Raw genomic sequence first — 27828 nt, forward strand, 5'->3', positions numbered from 1 at the left:
GGCCTCCTGAAGCTCCAGTTAACAGTGGAATTCTAAGGTGCATGAAGGAGACTAGAAGGGGTAGAGGATGACCAAAATTAACTTGGGCGGAGGCGGTTAAGAGAGGCATGAGGGATTGGAATGTACCTAAAATCTTGGCTCTTGATAGGACGGCATGGAGATCAGTGATCCATGTGACAGAATCTTAGTTTACTCTCTTTTTCCTTCTTGTTCTTGTTTTGACTTTCTTTTTTCTACTTGTTTTCATATCTAGGATATCCCAATTTATTTGGGAAAAAGTCTTTGATGTTGTTGTTGTTGCAGTAAAAATTCTGGCATTTTTTATAACACTGTGTGGTAATGTTTTGTATACATGTGAATAGTTGTGTATATTTTATATTTATATATGCGATATTTGTGGCCGTGAAAAATATATGGAACCATCACAACGGCACGAGCACGCAATTAGTTACCTTTAATATGAAATACTATGAAAAAAATGTTCTACCCGCTGGGTTCACGACCCGCCCCAAACAAACCATAAGAGGACACAACTTTTGTTGCCAATGGAACCGGACTATCTTCGAAGATATCTGCCAGCTTTAAGAAAATTCTGGCCACCTCCACCATAGCCTCCTCCATAGATCGGTACCCATTCCTTCTCCTGGCCTCGTTCGCGTGGGGGAGGAAAGGGGAACCTGATCTATACGTGGAGTTTTTAATGAAAACAATATTTTCAATAGATCCGGTTAGATTCTTGGTACTCCATTCGTCTCAGTTTAATAGGCGCACACGTAGTTTAAGATAAAATTTGACCATTAATTTGGTCAACAAAATATAAATTATATGTCTACAAAATTTATACCATTTGATTCGCATTGAAAAAAGGTTTATAATGATATAATTTTTTCAACATATATTTCATATTTTATTGACTAAAATAATAGTCAAAGTAATTTTTTGGATTGCGTGCGCGCCTGTTAAACCGAGACGGAGGTAGTAGATGTCTTGTTTACCAAATTTATCTAGATCTTTTTTGATTTTTTTGATCTTTTCTCATGGTTGTCGCGAGTAGCATTGTCCTTGCAATTTTTTTCACGGGTGCTATATCCTCGACATGGATGATTCGTACTCTTAGCTCCCCTCCCTGTCATACTAGTGTTGACACTTTTACTGATGTTGATTAATAACTTTAATCAATACTTGCATGCATGACTGCACGTGGTCTTGACATTGCAGCTTAAATTATAATTACGGGAGAAGTGTATGATTTGGTACCTATACCTACGTTCATGGAAGAAGAAAGAGAGTTTAAAAACCTTAAAGCTCGTTTTTTTAGACTTTATTTCATACTCGCTGGAGATAACTCATATATCTCTACCATATATTATTTAGTACTATAAACATATATGGTATTAATTTTGAAATTTTTAGACTTTATTTCTTACTCGCTGGAGATAGCTCATGTATCTCTACCATATATTATTTACGACTATAAAGATATATCTAATTAATTTCTGAAATTTTTAGATTTTATTTTGTAATCGCTGAAGACAGCTCATGTACCTCTACCGTATATTATTTCGTACTATAAATACATATGTTATTAATTGCAAAAAAAATTAGACTTTATTTTATATAATAGCTGGATACAGTGTATCTCTATTGTACATTATTTATTCATTTGTGCTATTATAAATATATATCGGTATTAATTGTAAAAAACCATACACAAAGACACTGCCCTATTTATTTTCTGTCTACTGGTGGATCCAAATAAACCGATAGATTTGAGTCGGACCGGCACCTCTCCACCACGATTTTAGATGGCCGTCTCCGCGCCCCTTTCCCCTCGCGGCCTCCCGAGAGCACCGTGTCCTTCGTTGAGCGCCGCCCCCGGGGTCCTCCATCGAGCTGCGTACGCGTCCCTACCTGAGCGCCGCCTCCGGCGCCCTCCTCTGACCACCGCCACGGCGTCCCTCTCCCGCCTACTCGCAAGGGCCTCCATCTTGGCGCAGGACCGCCCAACCCGCCTCCTCCATCCTGACGGTGTGTTTCTCTCTTCTTTCCTCCCTTCCATATATATGACCGGCCTCCTCCAGTGATTCTAATAGCACAAAGTTTCAAAGGCTATATAACCTTGAAGCAGATTATAGCCTGCAGACAGATCCTGAAATAGGCCCATCACGGTGGTATTCGATTTTTTTTGCTTCTGCAAGTCTGCAACAATGCCAGCTGAGGATACGTATGGCCGGTATGGGGCTAAATTGCGCTCTGGACCTGCTTATTACCTGCGTAAATACTAAAATAATTAATATTCGGTAGCTTCTCTTCTTGGCTCTTTTGATATGAGTAGTTTTAGTTCATTTAGCTGGATTTCACATTTAGGGTGATATGAGATCAGTGCAATAACATATCGGTAATAAATCTGTTTGCCACTTTCCCATCTATTCACACTGAAGCTCATCATGCATATGCTTGCACTCAAGTCTGCAGCCGTATGAGCCACGGTACAGTAGCTATGTGATAGATTTGAACTTGTGTTTTCTAGGAACAAACTTTGAACTTGTATTGCTTGCGTATCAGAAAATGACTAATAATGCCCTGGTAGCAACTTACTTTGTTTATTTATCTACATGGTTTCTTCCCTATGCTGTGGCTGATGGAAACGCGTAAACGAAGATTTTTCAGTAACAAGATGGCGCATACCAAAGGCACAAAACAGGGAAGATGAACCTACTGAAAACTGCACATTTGGAAATTAGTCTTAGGCTGGATCAAGAGGTATTCGAGAAACAAAAGAGGCCGAATCAAGATGGACATGGCAGAGCCCGTATCCTAGGCATGTAAGTAGCTGGTAACTGCTGTTTTTACTCCACTTGTCACTTGAGTTTCCTCGGATAAGTTCAGTGTGAAATGATTCTCATTCTTTTCTCTCAAGTAATATTCTGTTATTTTGTTCTTTCAAGTAGTATTTCTGCCAGAGACCCTTTGTTTCCAAAAATGTTACGAACTATGCTTTTATTTAATAAATGTGTACCTCTCACAAACAGATATTTCTATTCCAGAGATGATATATAAGATTTTAATTCTAACTGTTTCTCTATTCTTACTCGTTTCTCTATTCAGTCAGTATACATATCGCTTGCTCTGAGTTTGCTTATTTAAATTTTTTTTCTTACTAGCAAAAACGCCTGTGCGTTGCAGAGGGAGAGAAAAATATGCAGTCGTGGAGCAGCACAAAGTAAGTTCTTGTTTGCCTAATGGGGGGCTGGGCTAGATGAAAGTGTATTGCGTCAGCTACATATTGTTGGTGTGGTTTCTAAGATATTAAATAAGAAGAAGATCACCGACACAGCAAATATGGAAAACAAAATGAAATATAATCTTGCAAGTGAACCAAATCCAAAATGAACCTGCCATATTGCCGATTTCCAGGAAGGAATAAGCTTACATGATCTTCTCAAAGGATTTTCCCACTTCAATTTCGAGCAGAGCACAAGCACCACTCATTTTCCCCTTTATAATCAAAATAGCACATGTGTAAATCACATAGACATAAATACACCACCAACAAAATCAGATCCCAAAATTTCATGTTAAACTAACACGGCTTCAATTGGAAGTTTGTTTAAGACTATAAATGAAATGGTTATATTACAGTTGCAGATTGTTAGGCCTAATACATGCTCCAGTATTCAACTTCATAGAAACATTCGAGTTTAGTTTTTTTTTTCTTCATTATACTTGCAAGAATTCTGGTGAGCTATCAGAATCAAGATCTGCCTGACAAAACCAACATGCTGACCTGATAGAGCCTACTAAAAGGAAAGTAGAGGGCCAGATTCTGCCTCCAGGCTCCATCAGTGCATCATCTATGACAATAAAAAAAAAGTCTTATTAGATTGAAAGTAGAGGGCCCGATACCTTACCAAGAAGATTTTTTTTAATCAACCAAGCAGAGTTTTCTTTGTCGGATCAATAAGCAGAAGTAACTGCCACCTGTCTTAACACCCAGTATATATCAAGAACCGTGAGCAAAACATACACTTGGGCCACGAACACCAACTCACCAAGTAAGGCCATATGACTGCAGTACCATCCTGCACTCATTTTGGTTCCAACCGATTAACTCTACATAATGATTGGTAAAATCTGCATCAACACAAGCTGGACAATAATGGTAGACGATCTGTATTAGAATAGGAGAGCGAACAGAGTAGTCAGTGGAGAGATACAGCTCCAGTACTCTTCATGTCGCCCAACACGATGAACAACTCTCTGCGTGTCACCCCACACGATGTAACAGCTCTCTCGCCGAGAGCATGTAGCACCTGAATCGGCCAGTTTTTAATATTGCACAATCCATGCTCCTTCATTCCCTAAATGGCTGGAACCACAATACATGTTTCTTGCACCAACGTGAAAATAACACTACCTAACAGAAAAGACACCTTTCTGCTCAATAAATTAAGACATAGAACTAGGGATATGCCTAAAGTAGAAAGGGTTCTAGCAAATCCAAATTTGAGGCAATATGTTGCTCAGAGTTAATCTATTTTTTTCTGCTCGTTAGGTTAAATGAAGTTCCTATTTTCTAGTACTGCCGCATGAGGCCAAACATCTCCTTTGGTACCTGGGGAAGATTAGAGGGAAAATGATCCATTGAATGATCATAGATCAAAGAATTAGATTCCATAATAAACAACTAGTCTGTGTTTAATCTGAAGTACCTGATGACAAGGTGTTTGGTAATGATTGTTAGCATTGTTGTTGCATTAATTTTTCTAGCTGATGCGTCTTACAATTAAAAAAGGTTGACGAATGGGGGAATGATACCTCCCTTGGCTATACGTTGTTAGGTAGGATGAGACTCTCCTCGCGGATGGACGCTATGATGATAATCCGGTTTAAAGTTCGCCCCTCCGAGCGAAATTACTGCTAGGTGGGGATTTGAACCCGGGTGGGCTGGCCGCGCACTCGCTAGCCCTGCCACTGAGTTAGCACTCAGTTCTGATGCGTCTTACAATTGTACTTCTTGCCATTCATGGGTGGTTGATTCTCATAAATATGGTACAGGTAAAATCAATCTTCATGACCAAATAAAGGAATTATTGATGCCTTGGTGATTGCTGACAGATAAATTGTCAATTCAGGGTTTCTAATTATTCAGGAGTTATGAAGGATAATCATATATCCCATATGTTTGCACTCCACTACCTGGAATCCTCTAGTTTTTTAGCCAGCTACATCATTAGAACTTGCATTTCACTATGTGTGTTTGCTCGTGTCTTCGTAATGGATGGGCATTTCACCGCGCCATTGTTGCCTCCCCTTCATGTTTTATTTGCCTTTCCCGCATTATTCTCCTGAGTACGAGTACCCTCCATGATGAGGTCTAAGACCCCGTTTGTGGCCCGATCTTGCGATTGACCCGAAATCCAAAGGAGGAAGAGAGGGAGAGCGCGAAGAACACGATGAACACGAAGAACACGAGGAACTCACGCACACACACCAACCCGATACAATCGATTACTTACCCCGTGGCTCGATGGACCACACCAATAGAATCAACCCGGAAGAGACACGCGGTAGAATTCCGAGCGGAGAGATTGGTGAGGGAGATGAATCTAGGAGTGGGAGAGAGAGTGGGTAGCACTTGAATCTCACACTCACAAATCCATATATCCAACAAGGGTAGCCTTGATACAAAGGGGATGAAACCCTAGGGAGACAAAACTCAACTTCATGTCTAAGCCTAAAATCTTGTCTAAGGAGTAAAGGGGATGACCTAGGTGCTTATATAGAGGTACAAGGCGACTTGGGTCGAAAAGGTACGCGGTGGATCGACTCGGGCCGTTTCCGGTCGAGTCTGTCCCGTGAAATCCGGTCAACCGGGCGCCAACCGGGCCTGTGACCGGACGGCCTGGCGCCAGGGCCGGTCAACCGGGCGCCAGACCGGGAAGTTTGCAAAAGTTTCCCGGTTTGGCGTCGGTACGATGCCGGTTGTCGCCGGGGTGGATCCGGTCTGGGGCCCAGTCTGACCGGCCCTGGGACCGGCCTGGCCGGCCTGGGGCCCGGTTTGGCCGGCCTCTGGGCCGGCTGGGCCTCTTCCTCCCGCCTCTTCTTCCTCTTCCTTCTTCTCTTCTTTCCTTCTTCTTCTTCTCTCTTCCTTGCACCATGGGAGTTCCTTCTCTCTTGGTCCTTGTCGATGTCGGCACCTATAGACACAATGATGATAGGCATGAGGTAGCATACCATTCAAGTTGGTGTTGAGGTCGACCATAGAGAGGAAAGAGTTCACCTTGACATATATGGCGGGGGTTTGTGTTGTTGGTCCACTTGGGGGACTCCTTGGCCATGGTGTAGCGTCGACGATAGGCGGGGCTACATCATCTCCCTCCCCTTGGGGAAGAGTCGTCCTCGACTCTTGTTCCTCCTCACCGACGGTGTAGTCCATGACGGTTGTCCCATGTTGTGGTAGAGGGATAAAGTCGCGGTCGAAGAAGAGCTTGGGGAAAAACAACTTGCGAATGGAAAGCTTGTGGAGGCCAATTTGGTGATCGGCGAACAAGAGGCTCTCAATCAAATACGAAGCATCAAGTCGTTTCTCCAAGAGGCATTTGGCAAAAATGGGAACCAAAAGAGTGTCGATGTATCCAAAATTTTGTAGGGCAAAACTTTGTGCATGTAAATGTTTCCTTTGTAAAGTGTCAAAAATGTGATGTGTAGCATTGTCCCAAACAAATGGAACAATCAAAAGGCAAGTAGTGGCGGCAAAATTTTGGGCAAAATTTTTATGTGCAATGGCAAAGAGAGGGAAACTTCTCAATTGGGAAAGTATGGTTGGCGTGAGCCGAGTATGAGTATCCTCAAGTGTCAAAGAATCCATTTCAATTGCGATAGATGAAAGGAGAAATCCAAAGAAGAGCAACTTTTTGTGTGACATGTGGCACAAGATGCATGAGGTGTCTCTCACATGTATGACATGGTCCTTGAGATTCTCGGAGTGTATGATGATAACATCAAGACATACAACAACCATTGTGCCAACAAGATGTGTCAAGATATGTTGCATAAGAGGCAAAAGAGGTGACGAGGCATTGGTCCAAACCGGAAGCTCGACAAGACAAGCCGGAAACACACGAGGGCGAAGGCGTTTGGGAACATACCCTTTGGTGTGAATCCCATGGGTTGGATCATGTATCTCGTCCGTGTTGGGTAGCTCTCAATTGCGCGTTTCGTGAGCTCATGCTCCGTAGCGGTGGAAGTTGTCATTCGGGTACCTATACACACAAAAGAGAAAACAAAAAGCGTGTGTGCATGGTAGAGGAACAAATCATCCATCATGATGTTCCATGTCTTGTGCACATCACCATCAGTGTCAATCAAGATAGTATGAAATGCATGGCGATGGTGCATATGGCAAAAAGGTGCATTCATGGCATGTGGTAACTCATGATCATCAAAAATTGAGAAGGCTATGGGGGCCATCTCGTGGACAATGAAATAAGCATTCTTGCATACCAAGCATAAGAAAGAGCAATTGTTCACAATCTTGGATGCAAGGATCATGGAATGGTGTAAACATTTGGGGCAAAACATGCGGAAGCTAATGTCATCCTTATCATTATCATTGCAAGCAATACATGGGAAATAGCAAGTGGTCGACATATTGCAAGCAATGGTAGAAAAATTGAAGCTCTCATAGCATGGCATGGTCATGGTATCACAAGCATTCACTTCCACATGATCAACAATGTTAACAAGCAAAGTATCGCATGGGAAAATGAAAGTAGCATGTGAAGTAGCAAATGGATCATCGAGATCATGCATGCACTCCAAAGGCATCATGTCCACTAGTGGGATCATGGCATCATCAACACCTATGTTGTTACCTTTGTAGGCCGACTCATTTGAAGTAGGTGTTGTGGAAGTAGGAGGATCCATGTGGTCGACATGTCCATCTTGGAGCAAGCATGGTGAGATATCATCATCTTCATGCACCATGTACATCGTCTCCATGAGCGGGAACTCGTCCTCCTTGGAACCTAGTGCAACATAAGAAGACACCAAAGAGGGAGAGGTTAATGTGTTAGCCAAAGCGATGTCCTCCATGGACCTATCATCTACCTCTCTCAACTCACTTTGTGTATCACTCATGTCCTCCAAATGGAAGCACTCAAACTCACATATGGGGTGGGAGTCCCTCAACTCACTATCACTCTCACTCAAGTGGGCTAGGTGGCTCTCATGCTCACATGGGATTGGTACCAACTCATCAATGAAGCATAGGGGAGTAGGCTCGACTTTCTCATCTCCATGCGTCTCCTTGGTTGAAGGGAAATTCCCATGCTCAACCATCTCAACTCCATCGCCTCCCAAGTCATCCTCTATTGGTGGCGCCATGGTGTTGGTGAGAGCTAGGCTCGGCTCAACTTCACCCTTGAGTTCACCTTGGCGATCTTCATCTTGAAGTGTTGGCGTCAAAGGCTTCTTGGTGGCTTGGGCTTGTAGCTCGTCGAAGTAGAGCGTCTTGGCGCTTGGCTTTGTGCATTGCCATGCCTCGTGACCCTTGGCCTTGCACACCTCACATAGGAGATTGGGACATTCCCGTGGAGGGTGGCCTTGTTGCTTGCACTTGTAGCATCGGAGTCCATAGGCATGTGACGAGGTAGGGGCCATTGTGGTGGTGGCACAAGAGGGAGAAGTCGCCTTATGAGGAAGGTCTTCTTGATGTGCCCTCTCCATCCTTGGAGTGGTAGACACCCTATGATGGTGTTTGTCGCCTTTATGTCGAGGCTCTCGTCGTCGTGCTTCATCACCATGTCTTGATGAGGGTCGTCGAAGATCCTTGGGGGATGTTGGTCGATGGTGATCATGAAGTGGCTTGTGGCGGCGAAGCTCATGTGGTGACGTATGTCGATGTAGACCATGAGGTGGTAGTGGTCGACGACTATCATGAGATGGTGTGAGTCGATGACGGTCGTTGCCATGCCTAGATGATGGCTCATGCGACTTGGCATGTTGCTTGCGGCGCCTTGTGGAGCTTGGAGAAGAGTGTCGATGACGATCATGTTGTGGACGCTCTTGATGCTCCATATGATGTACTTGAGGTCGACGATCTTGTGCATAAGCACTCTCATGGTGGCGCCTTGTGGAGCTCGGAGAAGTGTGTCGATGGCGATCATGTTGGGGACGCTCTTGATGCTCCATATGATGGTGCCATCTTGGAGGTCCTCTATCTTCATATGTAGCTCCATTGGCGACGTAGGTGTACTTGGGAGCATCGTCTTTGCTCATCGTGGAGCGTAGGTGAGGCTCCGCCATGGTGTCGATGTCGTACTCGTGGTGTTGCTCCACCATGTCGTCGATGTCGTACTCGTGGCGTTGCTCCACCATGTCGTCCATGAGTGGTGAGCCATTGTCGATGTAGAGCTCGTCGATGTCGTCCTCAAGGTGGTGCTCCACCATGTCGTCCATGCTTGAGGAGCCATTGTCGATGTAGAGCTCCTCGATGTCGGTCATGTCGGTGATGCTTGCGGAGCTAGAGTCGGTGTCGAGCTCCACATGTTCCTCCACATCCGCGGTGCTTGAAGAGGTATCCTCCTCGAAGTGCTCCGTGTACTCCTCCGTATCTTCTTCGTCGCTATACATGTTAGCACGACAAGATCTATATGGTGTATGTTAGTGGAAGAACACTACCTCGCAACCTTACCGTGGTATGACAAGATTGGGGTGATCCAACAAAACCAAGAGTTAGAACAATTGTATCGGGTACTCACACAAAAGCACACGCAAAAGCTAGCAAATATGGTGTTAGGTGAGTATGGTGGAAAGCCAAAAGACGAAATCCGAAATCAAGTATGTTGTTAAAAGTGGGTGAGGTCCAAAAATCCAAATGTCAATGTGAAGATCACTATAAACACGGAAAAGTTGTGGAACACACACACGGGATAAGCGGGGTTAGTGCAACCAAAAGTGAGCGGAAAAGTGTATGTAAAGGTGCTCGGTGTCACACTAACACAAGGAGAGCCAAAGCTTTGGTTGCAAATGAAGAGACAACAAGATTCACACGCGGCCTCTCTTCTCTTCTCTCGGTTGCTTAAAAGCTTATGACTCTTTTGTACACTGTGGCACTTGCACTCTTTTGTATCTATGGTGGCACTTGCACACTTTTGTATGTATGGATGTATGGTGCGACTTGCACTCTTTTTGTGTTTTGGCGGCTTTTTCTCGCACTATGTTAACGTTAGCTCGCTTTTGCTATTTTGCCACACGAGTTTTGCTTAGAAGCTTGACTCCACACTACACACACACCTCACAATCGGGGCCACGTGCAATGTCTCGCAACACTTGATAAGCAATGCTCGATAGGATAGATCGCAAAAGAAGAGGGGTTACAAGGGGAATGCAAGTTATACCTAGATGAAAATGTTAGGCGGTGTCGGAACACACAACTTGCGATGATGGCGGTGGTGTCAAGAGTACGGTTGCAAGTTCGGGGTGCCTCGGATGTCGTCGCTTGCTTCGAAGCTGCGGGTTAGTTTCACAAACAAGGCACTCAAACCGGAACAAGCAAACACAAGTTAGCGGAAGAAAATGGGTCAAAGTAGCTCGGCGGTGGTGGCGGTGGTGGCGGTGGTAAGCCGGTGGTGGGTGGTGTCGATGCACTTCCGGATGGCGGCGGTGGTTATGGGGCCGCGGTGGTGTGTACCGGTGGTTTGGGAGGGTGACGGAGCTTGCCGGTGGTGGAGAGGAGTGGTGGTGGTCGGCGGCGGAGGTGGGAGTGGTGGCGCCCGGTCTGGCGCCCGGTTGACCGGCTCCTGGGCCGGCTGGTCCGGTCTGGCGCCCGGTTGGCGCCAGTTTAGCGCCGGTTTGGCGCGCTCGGCCGACCGGCCCAGCGCCGGCCCGGTCTGCCGCCCGGTTGACCGGATTTCTCAACCGGCCTGTCGTGTTCTTGAGCCAAACTCGTCCAAATCGACCCAAATCGAAGGAAAACGATGGAATTTGGGGGTAGAAGGTGGGGAAATAGTAGATCAAGCACAATAACATCGAATCCATGGACCAAAACCACTCAAAACGCAACGAAATCGCAGATCCGTCAAAAGGCAATTTAGGGCTATTTTTGGGGATTTTTGGGGAAAAAATTTCAGAGATGAAATTGGGTGGGTGGGGGGTCAAATCCGCGGAAACCAAAGGCTGCTGATACCATATGATGAGGTCTAAGACCCCGTTTGTGGCCCGATCTTGCGATTGACCCGAAATCCAAAGGAGGAAGAGAGGGAGAGCACGAAGAACACGAAGAACACGAGGAACTCACGCACACACACCAACCCGATACAATCGATTACTTACCCCGTGGCTCGATGGACCACGCCAATAGAATCAACCCGGAAGAGACACGCGGTAGAATTCCGAGCGGAGAGATTGGTGAGGGAGATGAATCTAGGAGTGGGAGAGAGAGTGGGTAGCACTAGAATCTCACACTCACAAATCCATACATCCAACAAGGGTAGCCTTGATACAAAGGGGATGAAACCCTAGGGAGACAAAACTCAACTTCATGTCTAAGCCTAAAATCTTGTCTAAGGAGTAAAGGGGATGACCTAGGTGCTTATATAGAGGTACAAGGCGACTTGGGTCAAAAAGGTACGCGGTGGATCGACTCGGGCCGTTTCCGGTCGAGTCTGTCCCGTGAAATCCGGTCAACCGGGCGCCAACCGGGCCTGTGACCGGACGGCTCGGCGCTGGGGCGGTCAACCGGGCGCCAGACCGGGAAGTTCGCAAAAGTTTCCCGGTTTGGCGTCGGTACGATGCCGGTTGTCGCCGGGGTGGATCCGGTCTGGGGCCCGGTCTGACCGGCCCTGGGACCGGCCTGGGGCCCGGTTTGGCCGACCTCTGGGTCGGCTGGGCCTCTTCCTCCCGCCTCTTCTTCCTCTTCCTTCTTCTCTTCTTTCCTTCTTCTTCTTCTCTCTTCCTTGCACCATGGGAGTTCCTTCTCTCTTGGTCCTTGTCGATGTCGGCACCTATAGACACAATGATGATAGGCATGAGGTAGCATACCATTCAAGTTGGTGTTGAGGTCGACCATAGAGAGGAAAGAGTTCACCTTGACATATATGGCGGGGGTTTGTGTTGTTGGTCCACTTGGGGGACTCCTTGGCCATGGTGTAGCGTCGACGATAGGCGGGGCTACATCACTCCAGCTTCACTACATACATTTCAACTGCGCCACCATTGCCTCTTCTTTGCAGTTTACTTTGTCTTCCCACATTGTTCTCCTGTGTCATTTCCCTCCCATCTCCCTACCTCATCTCTAACATTCTTGGTTGCGAGCATCTTCAGTGCTCTTTGTTGTAGTTGGCCTAGATCGCCACAACCTCGCCTTGGTACGCTAGAGCCACTGGAGCTTCACACCAGACCTTCACCTAGGCCGCCGACATGCTTGCTCGAGATGTACACCACCTGTTGCCGTTTGCGAACTTCTCCCCAGTGTGCACTGTGTCTAATCTTCTGCATACCTTGGATCAAGGCCATCTTTGTATCAAGGCCGTAACCGAGCCATGTAACTGTTGGCCCTATACTAGATCTACCGTTCTTTGTATGAATTGGGAGAGGAAGAAAGAGGAAGGGGGTGATGTTTCGGCCCTCCCGGCCGCTCCCCGCGGGCGCCAGGACGGCGATGAAACCCTACCCTCTCTCGACCTTCCTCTCCACCCTCCCCAGCCACCGCCGTCGGTGCAGGCCGCTGGGCAAAGCCCCGTGTGGTGTCGGCGGCGGAAGAGCAGCCCCTACTCGCGCGTTTGGAGGGGGAACACGGGTATCCCTCGGCCGGCAGCGGTGCTCCCTGTTCGACAACGGTTCTGGTGGCGCAGCTTCTTGGGCGGCGGGCTGGCGCTGACGCGACTGGTTGGCGGCGGGGGTGGAGTGGTGGCACATGGCGGCGTCCTCCCGGCCCAGATCCAGGCCCTTTGAGCTCGATCTAGGGCTGGGCGGGCCAGGCCTGGGCGAAGTTGGCTTGCCTCCGGTGGCCGGGAGAGGTGGCCCGAGCGGCGGTTGGTTGGGGTGGCGGTGCGTGTCCTGCAACATCCTGACAGGGGCTTCACGTGCATGGGCTAGGTGGGTCTGTGCTCGGCCGGGCCAGGAGGGTCTGGTGTGCCCCTTGACGACATGTCGGAACTGGAAGGGTACCACCATTGGCGGTGGAGGCGGTTCCCTCCCACGTGGTCACTACCTCATTGCTCCTTGGTTTGGAGATCCTCCTTGGTTCTGCTGGCCTCGGTTCGTTGGCCGCGGTAAGACAATGATGATGTTTCTAAGGCCATGGTGGCGTGCGTTGGTGAGCGGTGAGTTTGCTGGAACACGACGGAGCATCTAGGGAGGGGTTGCGAGGGTCGGGAGAAATCTTTGTCGGCTTGGCCGACACCCTTCCTTCCCGAAGGGCGTTGGGTGAAGTCCTCCTGCCTTGTCCCTGCGTGTATGAGGGGAAACCATATGACCAGTCCGAGCAGCAGCGCCGTTGTCGTCGCATTCCTTCTTGAAGGTGTTGTTTGGTACACGACGCATCATAATGTTAGAAGCATGCTGGGAATTCTCTAGAGAGCGCAGCAGCTGCGGGACATCTTTAAGCACTCGGTTCAAAAGATAATGTAATTTTCATATTCAAATCTACAAAGGAAAAGAGAAAATCCATGCACAAGGGAAATAGGCCGCTACCGCTGCGAATAGCTCATGTGAAAAAAAAGGCTAGCTATGCTAGGATAGCCTAGCTAGGTAGATTGGCAGGCTTGTGATTGATCGAGCACAAAGCTAGCTAGATTCCCGGGGTGGATGATGCATTTTCTGCGGGATGCACTGCAACATTCCCACATGTCGACCATGGGATGAAAGGACGGGACCACGAGAGGCTCTTCGAGCGCGCCACATGGACTCAGGACGTGACTCCTAGGAGCGCGCCTAGGAGCGCGCGCTTTTTCTAGTGATTTTGATTCAATCATATGTCATAAAAATTCATTCATACCTAAAAAAGTAGTCATTCCTTCCGTAGACTAGAAAATTGATTATATTGTAACCAGTTCCATAATAAAAGAAACATAAAGACCAAATAAAGATTGGGCCTTGTACCTGACTACCATAATTTGGCTACTACCACATAAAGTAGTTGTAAATATAATGGCATTCCTAGATGATGCATAAAAGATTCTCATGACATGGTATGGAAAAAAAATAAAGATTTATGACTTTCGGCAACACATGGTCCTCACCTTTGATAAGTACATCTTCGAGCATTGTAGAACTGCGTGGATTTTGGTACACGCCATTGTTTTTTTGAATGATTTCATCACTATCCATGTTATTGGTGGTATATAGTATGTTTCCCTCACTCAAACAAACACGTTGGTGCCGCATGCCTGCATCTGGCTGCATGATGCTCATGACATGTTTCTCCTCTATTACCAGCTCTAGTGCTTTCAGATCGATATTGATAGTCATGTCATTTATAAAATCATGAACTTTGGTGTTCTTCCTTCTCTTGTAAGTTTGGATTATGTCTTTATCTATATCATGGAGGTTAGCATGATTTTCCTCCTTCCTTTTCACCGGTAGCGACTTCACGATATTACCTTTCTCACTTCTTCCGAGCATTTGTTCCCCATGCAGAATTCTAGTTTTTCTCTGTTGTTTGTTAAGTAAAACTAGAATTTCTCCCTAAGGAACCAATGCTCGGAAGAAGTGAGAAAGGTAACAGCGTAAAGTCGTTGCCAGTGAAAAGGAAGGATGAAACTCATGCTAACCTCCATGATATAGAGAAAAACGTGATCAAAACTTATAAGAGAAGGAACAACACCAAAGTTCATGATTTTATAAATGATAGTTCTTTTGAGGACTGTCAAGATCAATCTGAAAGAAATAGAGCTGGCAATAGCAAGGAGAAACATGTCACAAGCATCATGCAGAAGATGCAGGCCTGCTACGCCGTGTTTGTTTGAGTGAGCGAAAGATGCCATATACCACCAATATCATGCATGGATAGTGATGAAAGCATTCAAAACAATGGCGCGTATCAATTATCAAACTCCATGCAGTTCTGAAAATGAATTGGAATGCTCGAAGATTTACTTATCAAAGGTGAGGACCATGTGTTGGTGAAAGTCATAACTCTTGATTTTTTTCCATACCATGTCATGAGAATCTATTATGCATCATCCAGGAATGCCATTATATTTACATCTGCTTTATGTGGTTGTAGCCAAATTATGGTAATCGGGAACGAGGCCCATTTTCTAAGAATGACCCTTCGTCATTAGGTTACCACAATAGTAAACCAAAACACTAGAAAATGATGCAATTATTTTCATGGTCATTTCTAGCGAGTTTGCCATCATTGGAATCAATCAACTTCCAGTTCCAAGTTGGTCATATCTAGTGTTTTTTCAAGAATACATCATATCTAATGTTTGACATTTGGGTTTGCCACCTCCATTGCAATTTCAGAACCAGCGAGGGAGAGTTCTCATTCGAGCAAAGTCAAAAGCAAAATGGTTGATGATTCATCGGATAAGTCTTCAGAACATGATATCTGTGTTAGTAATTAAATCCAGCTCACGTTACTGCAGAATTTATTTTTCTGGTTCTGCTGCAAAGATAAGTATTTTCTGGCAGTAATACCAATTTATGACTAGAGTTCAATGTACCACCTTGTTGCATGCGAAAAATTCTTAATTGTAACTTGTTTGTCCAGGGTCTGTCTCTGTCTCTCTATCCGCCTATCCACGGCCATGAATGCCGCACTTCTTGGAAGGCATTCCGGATTACAAGATGAATGTGTGTACCAATGCTTTCATTTTTATAATGTTTGAAAGCGCAAACCCATGTTGCCAACACACTAGTCTTGTGCTAAATAATGTTTCGCCAATGATATCTGAGAGTTGAATAATAAAATATCTAGAAGTTCAATAATAGACATCATTATTGAAATATTTTAAATTTATAGACCCGATAATTGTTGTTTTTTCACCATCAAAGAGTTTCTATTTCACCAGCCATTTGTTCTTTCATGGATGTATTGCTTCCATGCTTTTATACCTGTTTTACATCTTGTTCTATCTGAGTAGCTTTTCATGGATGGTGGCAAAAGTCGACAAATCTGACCTTTTTGGAAAACTTCGGCACAAAAACCTAGATTTGATCCATCTTGCACCCTGCCGCTTGTGCTGAACTGAACGGGACACCAAAGCCTCTTGCGTCAGAAATGCCATGGTGTCTGCAAGGTTAACGACCATTGGGTTTGTCCCTCTGCCCAAACGCTAGTATCTCTATCTCTACTACTTAAAAAGAAGGAACGTGTTCCCCCTTCTCCCCCTAATTTGGTCGTCCTCTTGGTCGTCCAACCTCTCGTCCTCACGGAAGCGCCGACAGGTGGGCCAAGCCAGCATAAATCTCCTCATCGTGCCCCAACCTCAACCCCAATCCTGGATCTCACGATACCACCTGCGGCCGCCTCGGCGCCAGGGGCAGGCCACCTTCGTTGTGCTCCTCCTCGCGTGCCCTGCCATTGGATAGCTCGCACCTACTGCAGTACACTGCATCTCACAAATCACTGAATCTCGCCGGTTAGCTGGCTCATCGGTAGGTCACGTTGTTCGGTGGAAGCTCATGGCGTCGGCGCCGGGGCTGGGGATGCGGAGTACATGGAAGACCCTAGCGCCGAGGGCATGATGGGGACTGGGGGAGCGACGGAAGAATAGCCACCGGCGGAGCGGATCCGAGCGGCCTCGGCGCCGGCGAGGCTGAGGCGGAGACGGCGAGGGTGAGGGAAAACCGGACCACACCATCTTCCCAGCGTCTCGCAAGGAAGCAGTTTCTCACGCCAAGGTCCGTCTCCCGGTCTCCCCTATTTCTTGAGGCTGAGTGACATGCCGCTTCTTGATTCGGTCTTGGCAAAATCGATGTTGTCTCCTGCAATCAGCCAGCCAAGATCCATGAGCTTCTGCTCTGAATCTGGGTGCACGCAAACCTCTGCCGCCACCATCCGGACGATAGAACTCTGAATCCCAATCCTAAATTGTGAATGTATGGTTCAGTACGTAGTGTATTGCTTTTCCAGTTCTTTTACCCACGTGAGCATATTTTCCCATTGTATGCGGGTGAACATATTAGATTTGTGGATTATAATTGTATGTACCTGGTTATTTAAAAAACACATGTATGCTGTCAAACTAATACAGAACTTGTTGGTTTCATACTACTATCTCGAATTTTTGTACAATGAGAAGATTGTTTGTTGTCTTCATATTTAAAAATGGGGTTTCAATTTACATGTTCTTGAGGAAACAATTGACTGAAAAACTATTGTAGGGACAGCTGTGGCCTGAAACTATTGCTAATCTGCTACTGTTAGAACTTGGAACAAGCCTGAAACTATTGTAGTCCTGCATATAAATAGAATAGTTGAATAGAAAAAATAATTATTTACAGTTTGCCTTGTGGATTATAATTCTGTGGATTTGGTTATTTATAAACCACATGTTGTTTATAATCGCGTCTTGTCTAGAATGGATCAATCACCCTGCGACTTATTCATATGACATAACAACATTTTATTTCCATGCGCCTGAAGCTTTGCGATGAGACTTGATCCAGGGTCATGGGCGACCAAGATGCTGCGTCGCTGCCTACTTGCCTTCTTCTTGCGGCTGGAATGTCTCCCAGAGGTGGAGCAGCCCGGGGCAAACCATGAGGGAGATGGACTCCCACGCCGGGAGGGAGGGACCGGCAGTGGGATGGTAGAACGGCTCCTCAGGCTGAGGGAGACGTGGCCCCGGAGGAGCACGAGCGCTTCCTCGACGCGCTCCTCAAATCAGTGCAACGACATGCCATTGAGACATGATTTGTCCTATTCTGCCTCTAAATAATCTGCCGTCGCTGCACTAGCTGATTGATTCGTTTGGATTTCAGGTTTGGCCGCAACTAGAAGAAGGACGATCATCAAATCATGGATTTATTTTCCCACAACACCCAAACAACCAAGACCCCTAACTCTGAATTACCTGAACTTTTTAACACAACAATTCTTCAAACTTTTCTAGGGAGCTGACATGATAAAAAAAACCTAACGATGAATTCCAGTTTTGGGTGTAATCGGACCCGTTCCCTCATTCTTGGCTTCTTGCATTGGTAAGCATTAACCTTCAGCATTTATTGTGCATGTACAGGGCCTCCGTACATAAATAATGGGATTCTAGAACCAGCTAAGACATGATCAACATCTTATGTGTGAGGTCACTGTTAACATCGACCGCGGTACAGGTAAATCCGAATTTAGTCTCGATCAAAACGCCTCATGTTTACTTGCATTATAAGGATTCAACACATGCAGGGATTGTAATGCTGATCTGTCCATGATAATGTTCATGTGTTACTTCAAGCTACAACTTGGACCAAGGAAAAGGTTATTTGTTTATATATGTCCCCTTTTTTAGTGCTTGCATAGGAGAAACCGTGTCCCTTCAGGAAACATATGTTTTGGCAGCAAAGCTAACCAATGCGAAACTATTGGCTTAAGACTAAATTTTGCACATATGTACTTACATTTTGAAGTCTATAAATCCCTGGATGTCAACTGCCATATTTATCAATTATTTTTTTAGATTGGCTCCTAGATGAAATTACTTGTGTTAGGTTAAATTAAGTGACATCCAGCCTTTTATTCTTTAACAAGTAGTATGGATGAACATTAAATAATTGACGCTACCTTGCAAATTAATTTGGTGCACTGTTGAGATGCCCATGAGTTTGCATCCTTTGTGTTTTAGTTGCACGTTATTTTTGGCTTTACTTTTGGTGAAGTGAGAAAATGTGGCTTTCCTTGGTGGATGCGTGGAGCATGCCTAAGATGCACTGAATTTTGTAGGACAATGGCTAATGCAGATATTTTTTAGTGCCTCACTTCAAAGTAATTATACTATATGAATTCTAGGATATCAATTCTGGTTTGTACCTGCGAGTGACCAATTCCAAATTGAAATCGAGATTGTCAACCTGCAGGTACTTATCTCCATTTGAGAAGTACAAACGAATTCTCTTTTGAACATCGTATTGCCTGAGAAGAAAATGTTATTTGTTTATATAGCGGTCAATTGATAAGAATAAAATGTTGCAGTTTGGCTTTGCTACCAGTTCCCTTGATTTAACTTCTGATTATGTTTAATTGATAGTAACTCTAGAATAGAGGTAGGATGATGACTAGGAGGCCGGTTGCTTGAACCTGGCTCGCACTACTTCAGCTCGAGACAAAGATTCTGTATAGATCAGGCATTGCCCGTTTGCCACTCTAGATTTGTCTGTCTTCAAGTTTGTCTCCGAGGTTAATATGCACCAAGTATTATGGAATTGATTCCAAAGAATGATCTAGGAGGTCGAATTGACTGCTTACAATTTCTTTGGGTTTGCAGATATAAAGTGGAGTGCCTATGAGATATAATATGCATACAATTTATTTGTTCCAATATGTATATTTGTGGATTTCTATCTTTTTCTATCTTTGAAATGAAGCTCTTGCATTAAATTATCTGAAGTGGATTTATCTAAATTATCTGAAAGTTCTTAGAAACTGCACTATGAGTAGATGCAAATATTCGATGGACATTTTGATGTGTGGTTGTTTCAGATGTGCTTCACTCGACATCCACACTAGCATGAATACGAGGTGGATCTGAAGAATAATTTCCGTTTCGTAGAACAAATCCCATGTTTTGTAGTACTTTAATTAGTTCAGAACTTATTTAGTATTGATGCAAGACATCCAAATATAATTGTCAAATAACAAGTCAAAGACCTATGATGTTAAAAGCTTTTGACTTCTATCTGTGAAGGAAATTATATGGTTAAATGGAAAAGTCTGATAAGTTGAAAATTTTACAGAGAAAACATGCTTAGAAATGCAAGTATTGAAAAGGGTAACTTAATTGGGCAAAAAGTTGTAACATATGCAAGTTATGGGATATGCACTCCGCAGAGTAGTTTGAAAGCCTGTAAGGACAAATGATACTACCTAACTGTTCTTGTAAACAAATACTCTTATTAGGATTGAAATTTTGAGAGAGATTTTGTAACACAAGGAGTTCCAAAGTGTTGCAAACTTTGTAAGAGAAATAAAACAAGTTGTACCAAATAGCCAAAAAAAAATTGTTCGCTGCATAGTCTATTCTTTAAAAACGCAAGGCTTGAGACAATGTGACATGGACAACCAAGGAGCTGAGGGGAATGAGTGGACGATGGTGAGCAATTTGCTTGGTGGACCACAACAAGGTTAACTATCATGCTTCTTAACTGACAACAAATGCCATGTTTTTCTCATGTTGCAAAGAACAGACAAATTTATTATACATCCAAAATAAGAAATTGTTGAGTTGACAGTTATGATGGCCCATAACACATGTGCGAGACTTGCCCTGGAAGAGCAACAAGAAGACCTAGAACTTGAACCACATAGATGCACAACAATGATGTCTTGTTATTGCGTTCGGTATTATCATGATGTAGTATATTATGATATTCTTGATTTGTTTTAAAGTTTCATACTAAGTTGTGGATTATATATATATCCATTGAGAAATAAAATTTGAGTACCCGTAGCAACGCACGGGCATTTGTACTAGTGTAAAAAAAAGAACAAATCTAGTTTTAGTTTTTCGGAGAGTTCAGTTTGTGCTTAATTATGTTTTCCAAAAATATCACATTTGTTAAAATTGTCATGAACGAATCGCTCTGCATATGCATCCATCCATCAACTCTATATGTGGTTTTGTTGAATCTGAACCTAGAATCGAGGATTCCATCAAAACCTATCTAGTTAGCTTAGCAGGATGCCAATCCCAGTTTGTATGTTCAGCCTCTGTAGTTTGTATCTTTAGTCTCCTCATTATTATACCCTATATAAAAGGTAGATGGATTCATGCCTCCTGGTCGATTGGAGCACTGTAGATGTGCAATTTCTGATCGATTAACTCCATCATTTGAGCGACATGTGCTCTTTTTTTCTTTCTACCTTCCTTGGTTACTTCTCTTCATTTTTTTGGAAGGTTGGGCAACCGGATACCGGTTGAGGCGTGGCTCTTTCGGTTTCCTTTCTACCCAGCGGTCAAAGCGGTGCGGCCCCGCCGTGGAATAGTCTAGGAACTCCACCACGATTCCATCTAGAACTATATATTCCCCTCCAAAAAAAAATCTAGAACTCTATTGGAATCCCAAATCTATTCCTCCTAATCGCTGTAACCCAAATCCTCCCATGGAGGCCGCCGTTTGCCTCTCCCTCCCTGGCCTCCCATGGCGCCATCCGCCTCTCCCTCCCTGCGAGACGAGACGAGGCTGCCCTCTCCCTAGAAATGCAGCGGGCGCCCTTCTCCCCCTTAGGAGGTGCTGCACTTTTCTCTCCCTCCTGAGTCGGCGGACGGAACAGAGGAGTCCGGTGCCCACATCTCCTTGCCAATGAGATTAAAGGCGCGGACGAGGTGTGGCACCCTCCTCACTCCAGAGGCAGGGTCTATGGGAAGATCCAGCGCAACCAATGGTCACTTCGGGATGCATCTAAGGCCACCATCCACGTCGTGAGCTCTCTATCTCTCTCTGTACAGTGGATGAGCTCCATGGGCAGCATTCCAACAGCTGTCCGGTGGAGCTCTTGCTGACCCTCATGGCGCTCTCCATGCTTAGGTGCATCGGTGCCCTCCTCTCCTCCCAAGGCAGCGCGGCCATGGGAGCATCCGTCATGGCCAATGCTTACGCAGGACGCTCCCTTCCGAATGCATCTACGGTCAGGTGCATCGCCGCTCTTAGTGTTAGATCTCAAAACTCTCTGAATTCATTGTGTGTTTACAAAATAGAGTTATATGTATTACGAATCTTAACAAAACAAATGCGCGGAGCATGCTAAGCTGAAGAGGCAGCCAACAGTCAGGAGCTCAGAATACTGAGTATGGCCTATTCCTTTTCTTGGTTGGCAACACATTGCTTCGCTGTATATGTGTGTTTTCTAGATCACGTAGACTATTCCTGTTGTTCTACAGGTACCTGCTATTAAGAGAGAGGGAGCAAAGGGTAGTATCTAATATATCTGTCAAAATACATCAAAACCATAATAAGAGAATAAAGGTACCTTAGTCTTTTTTACTTTTTCCACATAATTCTGTATTCAATTTTTTTTTTGACTACTTGCTATTTTAGTTCGACCAATTTGGTGCGAATAGATTTCGTACATAATTATATGCGACTTAACCTTATGCCAACTGTATAAATCAGTTCTAGTTTGGTGAAATCTTCCCAAAATTATAAAGAGAGTAAAAGTGCAACAAATGGCATATACACCATTAACATGCATTAAAATAAGTTTTATAGAAATTATATTTCAAAAGGAAAAGGCATAAGTTCTAAAACCATGCCTTTAGCTTAAAACCAAATGAAGAAAGAAATATTTTAGAGAAACTCTTTTTAGAGTGGAAATGAGATGGTGTAAAATACCACCCACATTCCCTATTTTATCTGAGAAAAATAAATTGAAATGCTTTGATAAAACTAGAAATAGTTTTGTGGTCAAAATAGAGAAGAAAGTAAATTAGGGTTTTGGGACTTTTGGAAAGGAAATAGAAATAACTTGGTTTGAGAAGTAATAATTTTGGGAAAGTATTATCTCAAGGGTAGATGATGGCCACCTAATGTAGCTATCAATTCCACACCTTGTTTTGTGAAGGTTGATTTGTCTATCACCTACACTCCAGGCAAAGATAATGTCATGGTCGGCTCCCTTAGTTGCAAATCCTATTGCAACACTCTCATGAGTCAAGAAAGTCAACTAGCTCTTTGTGAAGAATTCAGGAAATTGAATCTAGAACTTGTTCCCCAAGGCTATCTTGCAAACTTGGTGGTCACACAAATTCGTGAGGATAAGATACGAACCGGACAGTTAAGAGATGGTTGTATCAAAAACATCAAAGAGAACATGCAAAAGCCAAAGTACAAGTCTTTCTCTATCAACTTCAAGGAACTTTGTTCTTCCAAGGTCGAATCATTGTTCCGAAGGATCCAAACCTGAGAAGCTTCATTCTCAAAGAAGCTCATGACACTCCTCTCTCTATCCACCCTGGAAGCACAAAGATGTATCTCGATATCAAGACAACCTATTGGTGGACTAGAATGGAAAGTGATATTGCTCGATATGTCTCGGAATGTGATGTATGTCGCCGTGTCAAGGCAGAACATCAAAGACCTGCTGGTATCCTACAACCCCTGAAGATTCCTAAGTGGAAATGGGATAATGTTGAGATGGACTTCATAACTGGCTTTCCAAAGTATGGCAAAGGCAATGATGCTATCTTTGTAGTGATCGACCGTCTTTCCAAGGTTGCTCACTTCCTTCCTGTCAAAGAAACAATCTCTGCTAGTCAGTTGGCTGAGCTCGCATATATCGTCTCTCTTCATGGTGTTCCCTTGGAAATAAGCTCGCATCACGGAAGCATCTTCACTTCCAGATTTTGGGAAAGCTTTCAGAAGGCTATGGAAACTAATCTGCTCTTCAGCACAACTTATCATCCGCAAACGAGTGGTCAAGTTGAAAGTGTCAATCAGATCCTCGAAAACATGCTCCGTGCTTGTGTAATCTGATTCGGCATGAAATGGGAAGAACGCCTTCCATTCGCTAAATTCTCCTACAATAATAGCTATCAAGCCAGTTTGGGCATGGCACCTTTTGAAGCTCTTTATGGTCGCAAATGCAGAACACCTCTAAACTGGTCTGAAACCGGTGAAAGGAAAATCTTTAGCCCTGATGTAATCAACGATGCTGAAGAAAAGGTGTGGATCATTCGTGATAATCTGAAGATAGCACAATCTCGGCAAAAAAGTTATTATGTACTTCACTTTGCACTGACTTCCAAAGTTAGATTCCAAAACATGAGATTCTGAATACATGTTATTTCGGATCAAACAAATAGGGTTTAAATGAAAAGCTAGATTGACTTTTTTCTCAGGTTTCTACGAAAGGTTATTCTCTCTTTGAATATATATATATACCTTTTTTCTTGCCACGAGCACCTATGAAGATATGTAGCCCTACTATGGTTTCATGCCGGTTGGAGTAGGCAAAGCACGATACAAACAAAATACAAATCCTTCATTGTACTGTGTGCACAGAAATATGATCAACTTCCAGTGTGAAAAGAACATCCCTAGCTAATTGACAAAGAAAAGGCTGAATATGCATTTCATATTTATTTATTTCCTCATGTTCCTTGACAGACTGTTCTGAAACATGTTCCTGTCAATTCAATGCGCTGTGCAAGTTATGTTATGCATTTTCTCCATTGCCCCGTATGAATAAATTTATTACAGGGATGTGTTACCCTTTTTGGTGCTATTTAACATTTAACTTATTCAAGATTTCTTTATTTTCTTCCTAGCAAATAAAAATTTCTACTTTGTTCCATCTAAAGTATTTGTTTGTTTCAGGATTTGATGTAGCGGATGGCTTCTCTGGGTACCCTTTGCACTTTAAGGCTGCAAGTTCCTGTGGTGTAGATATCACCTTCCAGCTTCACACGGCCAACAACAAAAAGGAAGATATTTTCTGTTCCATTCTCCCCATTAACCACTTAAACAGTATGTGTTATATGTCACCAACACTAGCTTCTGCACACCCTAAGAAACACCAGCATGGAAGGCTGCATCAACCACTTAAGTAAACCTTTCTTTTTGTTGGCCCAGATGTATGACATGCAATTCACATTCAGGGGTCTAACGCCACTTAAGTAAACCTTTCTTTTTTTTGGCCTAGATGTATGACATGCAATTCACATTCAGGGGTCTAACGGCGGTGATGTTAGGCATGAGGATTTAAATGACATCTTGATTTCTTCTATTGATGTAGGCCTACACCTAGCTAAAGAAGGCTGAGGTAATTAATTGACATGAACATAAAATCTCTCTATTTTGTTTTTGTGTTATCCAGTCCCTTTTCTATGGAAAAAACCATTGAACAGTCCTACTAATTTGAGCTCTATTTGTACCTTCTTACGACCATCTTGAATGAGATATCATTTTGACAACCCTTTCAAGACCGAAAAGAGTACAACACCACGAACTGATGCATCATCTAAATTTCCCAAATAAATAATTTATCTTGCAGCAACTACTAGCAGTAACCAAACGGGGCATGTAACATCAGTTCGTTACAGCTCAACCTATCAACTTTCTGCACCAAGAAGTGACTACTAATCGTGACACTACGATGGATGGTGATCATGTTGATTTCACTGAGAGTGGTCTTTCTTCGTGCTAGCTGCTATTAATTAAACAGTAGTGCTCTTACCATCTGTGACCAGCTTTCACCAATCAATTCACTGTCTGCAGGGGAAGCTGGACGAGCAGCATGCCAAGGCGGTGGAGGACGAACGACATAGCAAAGATGCGGCGCAATTCAGAGGATAAGTCGGTATGGTTGGCTGCAGCATGCAAGGATTTTGGAGCAGACCAGCCTCATGAAGGACGTCCGCAGGGTGCCCACCAGGCTCTCCTTCTTCGCGTGGTCACAGCGCCACCTCTGCCTAGGTTTTGTTTGCATCCTTCATTGTTTTGTATTTGTTCTGAAACTATAAGTAAGCAAGGTCTTCAGTGCAAGTGCTCATGCATTGATTAGATCTCATCGTTAGTATGCACGCTACTATGCAACAACTCTATGCAGTCCTGGGCCTATATGATTTAATGTTATATGCGCACCTTAGTGTTTCTAAATGCACTTGCATTTTCATCACTGGGCAAGATCATGCACTTAGTGGATTACCACTGGAGAGCTTGATCTAATACAATGGATGCCTCACTTTCGTTCAGTTGGATGTGTAGCCACCCAAATTGTCCAGCTCAAAATAATTGGCCTACCCTGCAGTCTAAATTCGGTGCTAATAATTGAGTATGCTGCCTCCATTTGCCTCAGTGAAGAGGCATATCACACCAACAAATGATAGCACTTAGGATATTGGTGTTACAATTACGCTTACAGGTGTACTCCATGGCATGTTTCAGTTGAAGTTATACAATGTGAATCAAAATGTTGCCATCATATCTAAGTGATTTGATATCTCCACAGAGCGAGTGCAAGTGTCCATTGCTTGATGTGTTCATACATGCTGATACAACTCTAGGTGGAACACTTTCTGACTATGTATTGCTATGGTAAGTTCATACATATTACTTAATTTAGAAATTTTCGTTGCTATGCATAGAGTTAATATTAACCACTCAAAATTAAATACAGGATCAAGATCATGTTCAAAGGCTCAGCTGGAGGGTTTTGCAGTTGATGGTTCCGTTTTTCCAATGCGTAAGTATATAGAAGAGGTGGTTCGCTGATAGACAGAATGGGCTTGGTTAGATGGAGTCGCCATATAGCCAGTGCTCTGTTTTCTGTACTTTTCCAGCCAATGTATTAAAGGCTGTCCTTTTTTTGTTAGCAGTTATTGTCTATGGTTGCACTCAATAAGTACATCAAAGGCTGCTTTTTTTTTTGTTTCCTGTTGTTATAAGGCTTCTTCTCTTATTATTCCAGGGGAGTTAGTTTACGTGGGCACAACTTGTATGAGATCTGAACCTGAAGTGAGATCAAAGGATTACGTATTATAGACCATCGGATGTAAAACCTGTGGTACAGATCGGATTTACTATACTTGGTGGAACACTTTTGCATCTAACACCTTGTTATACTATGTATTGTATTGCTGTACCCTCCAATCCCTTTCCCCGTATCTGAAGTTCTCATCCTAGGGTGTGTTTGGTAGGCTGGGTCTATAGAGAATCACTATCTCTCCTCATACATGTTGACCTCAGCTAAGTTGAGTTGAGATATTGGCATGTGTTTGGTAGTCTGGGTTTGTTGAGACATGCTGAGTTGGGAAGTTGTTTGGTAGGTTCGTATGTGTTGAGATTCACAGCAGGTCCATATTTTACACAAAAGCCCCAAAACAAAAAACGAAAAAAGCAATCGGGTCCTCAGATCCCGATTGAGACGAACGTGGCCCCGATTCCGGCAGGATTCGTGCCCAGAATCTCGGTGGCCGGAGCGGAGCTTGGTGCTCGGGGGCGGGACAGACAGTGGGTGCCGTGGCGGCGGAACTCGGTGGACGGGGGCGGAGCTTCATGCTCGGTTGTTGGGTCCAGCAGAGGAGGTACGCCAGGGCGCCGCCGGACGTGTGAGGGGAGCTAGGAGAGGAGGAGGCCGGAGGTGGAGCCGGAGCCGTAGACGACGAGGTAGGGGGCGGCGACAGTCTGGCGGTGGCGTTGCGAGTGGCGGCGCCGGAACTGCGAGGCGGGGCGGAGGCGGAAGCGAGTGGAGAGGTGGGGCTTGGAGTGGATCCGCAGAGCGGCGGGGCTGCGGCAGAGACGAGGAAGGCGGCGCCATGGCCACGAGGAAGGCGGCGCGCGCTCGCAGGGCCCGTCAGCGGCGATGGAGAGGCGGAAGCGAGCTCGCGAGGGCCCGTCGGCGGCGAGGAGAGGCGGAAGCGCGAGGAGAGAAAGTTGAGAGAGAGAGGCGCGGGGGGAAATGACGGGGGCGGGTGGGCAGCCGCGTCCCACGCGTGGCTCCGCGGGTCGCTCGGGCGGTTTTTTCGGATGCCCTCAGCCGAGCTCACTTGAGAAGCTCGATTTGAGCTTCCCAATCCGACCAGGCTGAGGGGCGTTTTTCGTGCGAGGTGGGCAGTGCCCAGTCGGACCGACCCGATCTAACAAACAGCAAAAACTGAGAAAAAGTGGGATGGGGTGAGAAAATCTGAGTCCACCCGGGCTGCCAAACACACCCCTAGTAGT

General features: G+C 44.7%; 1 long non-coding RNA gene across 5 annotated transcripts; it reads left to right on the top strand.

The window, feature by feature from the left end:
• The first annotated feature begins 1773 nt into the window (after positions 1-1773).
• On the top strand, positions 1774-26676 carry LOC127296601 (uncharacterized). Of its 5 annotated transcripts, none has more exons than XR_011755080.1 (10): positions 1774-2028; positions 2109-2233; positions 2662-2825; positions 3165-3223; positions 15478-18291; positions 18362-18433; positions 24484-24928; positions 25384-25581; positions 26117-26202; positions 26285-26676. It is a non-coding gene; the product is annotated as an uncharacterized lncRNA (long non-coding RNA). The 5 variants fall into 5 exon arrangements; XR_011755082.1 differs by having other exon boundaries at positions 2671-2825; XR_011755079.1 differs by lacking the exon at positions 2109-2233 and having other exon boundaries at positions 15478-15566; positions 15725-18291.
• Positions 26677-27828: the final 1152 nt, after the last annotated feature.

The sequence above is a fragment of the Lolium perenne genome, chromosome 1 (assembly GCF_019359855.2).
Source record: "Lolium perenne isolate Kyuss_39 chromosome 1, Kyuss_2.0, whole genome shotgun sequence".
Lineage (NCBI taxonomy): Eukaryota > Viridiplantae > Streptophyta > Magnoliopsida > Poales > Poaceae > Lolium > Lolium perenne.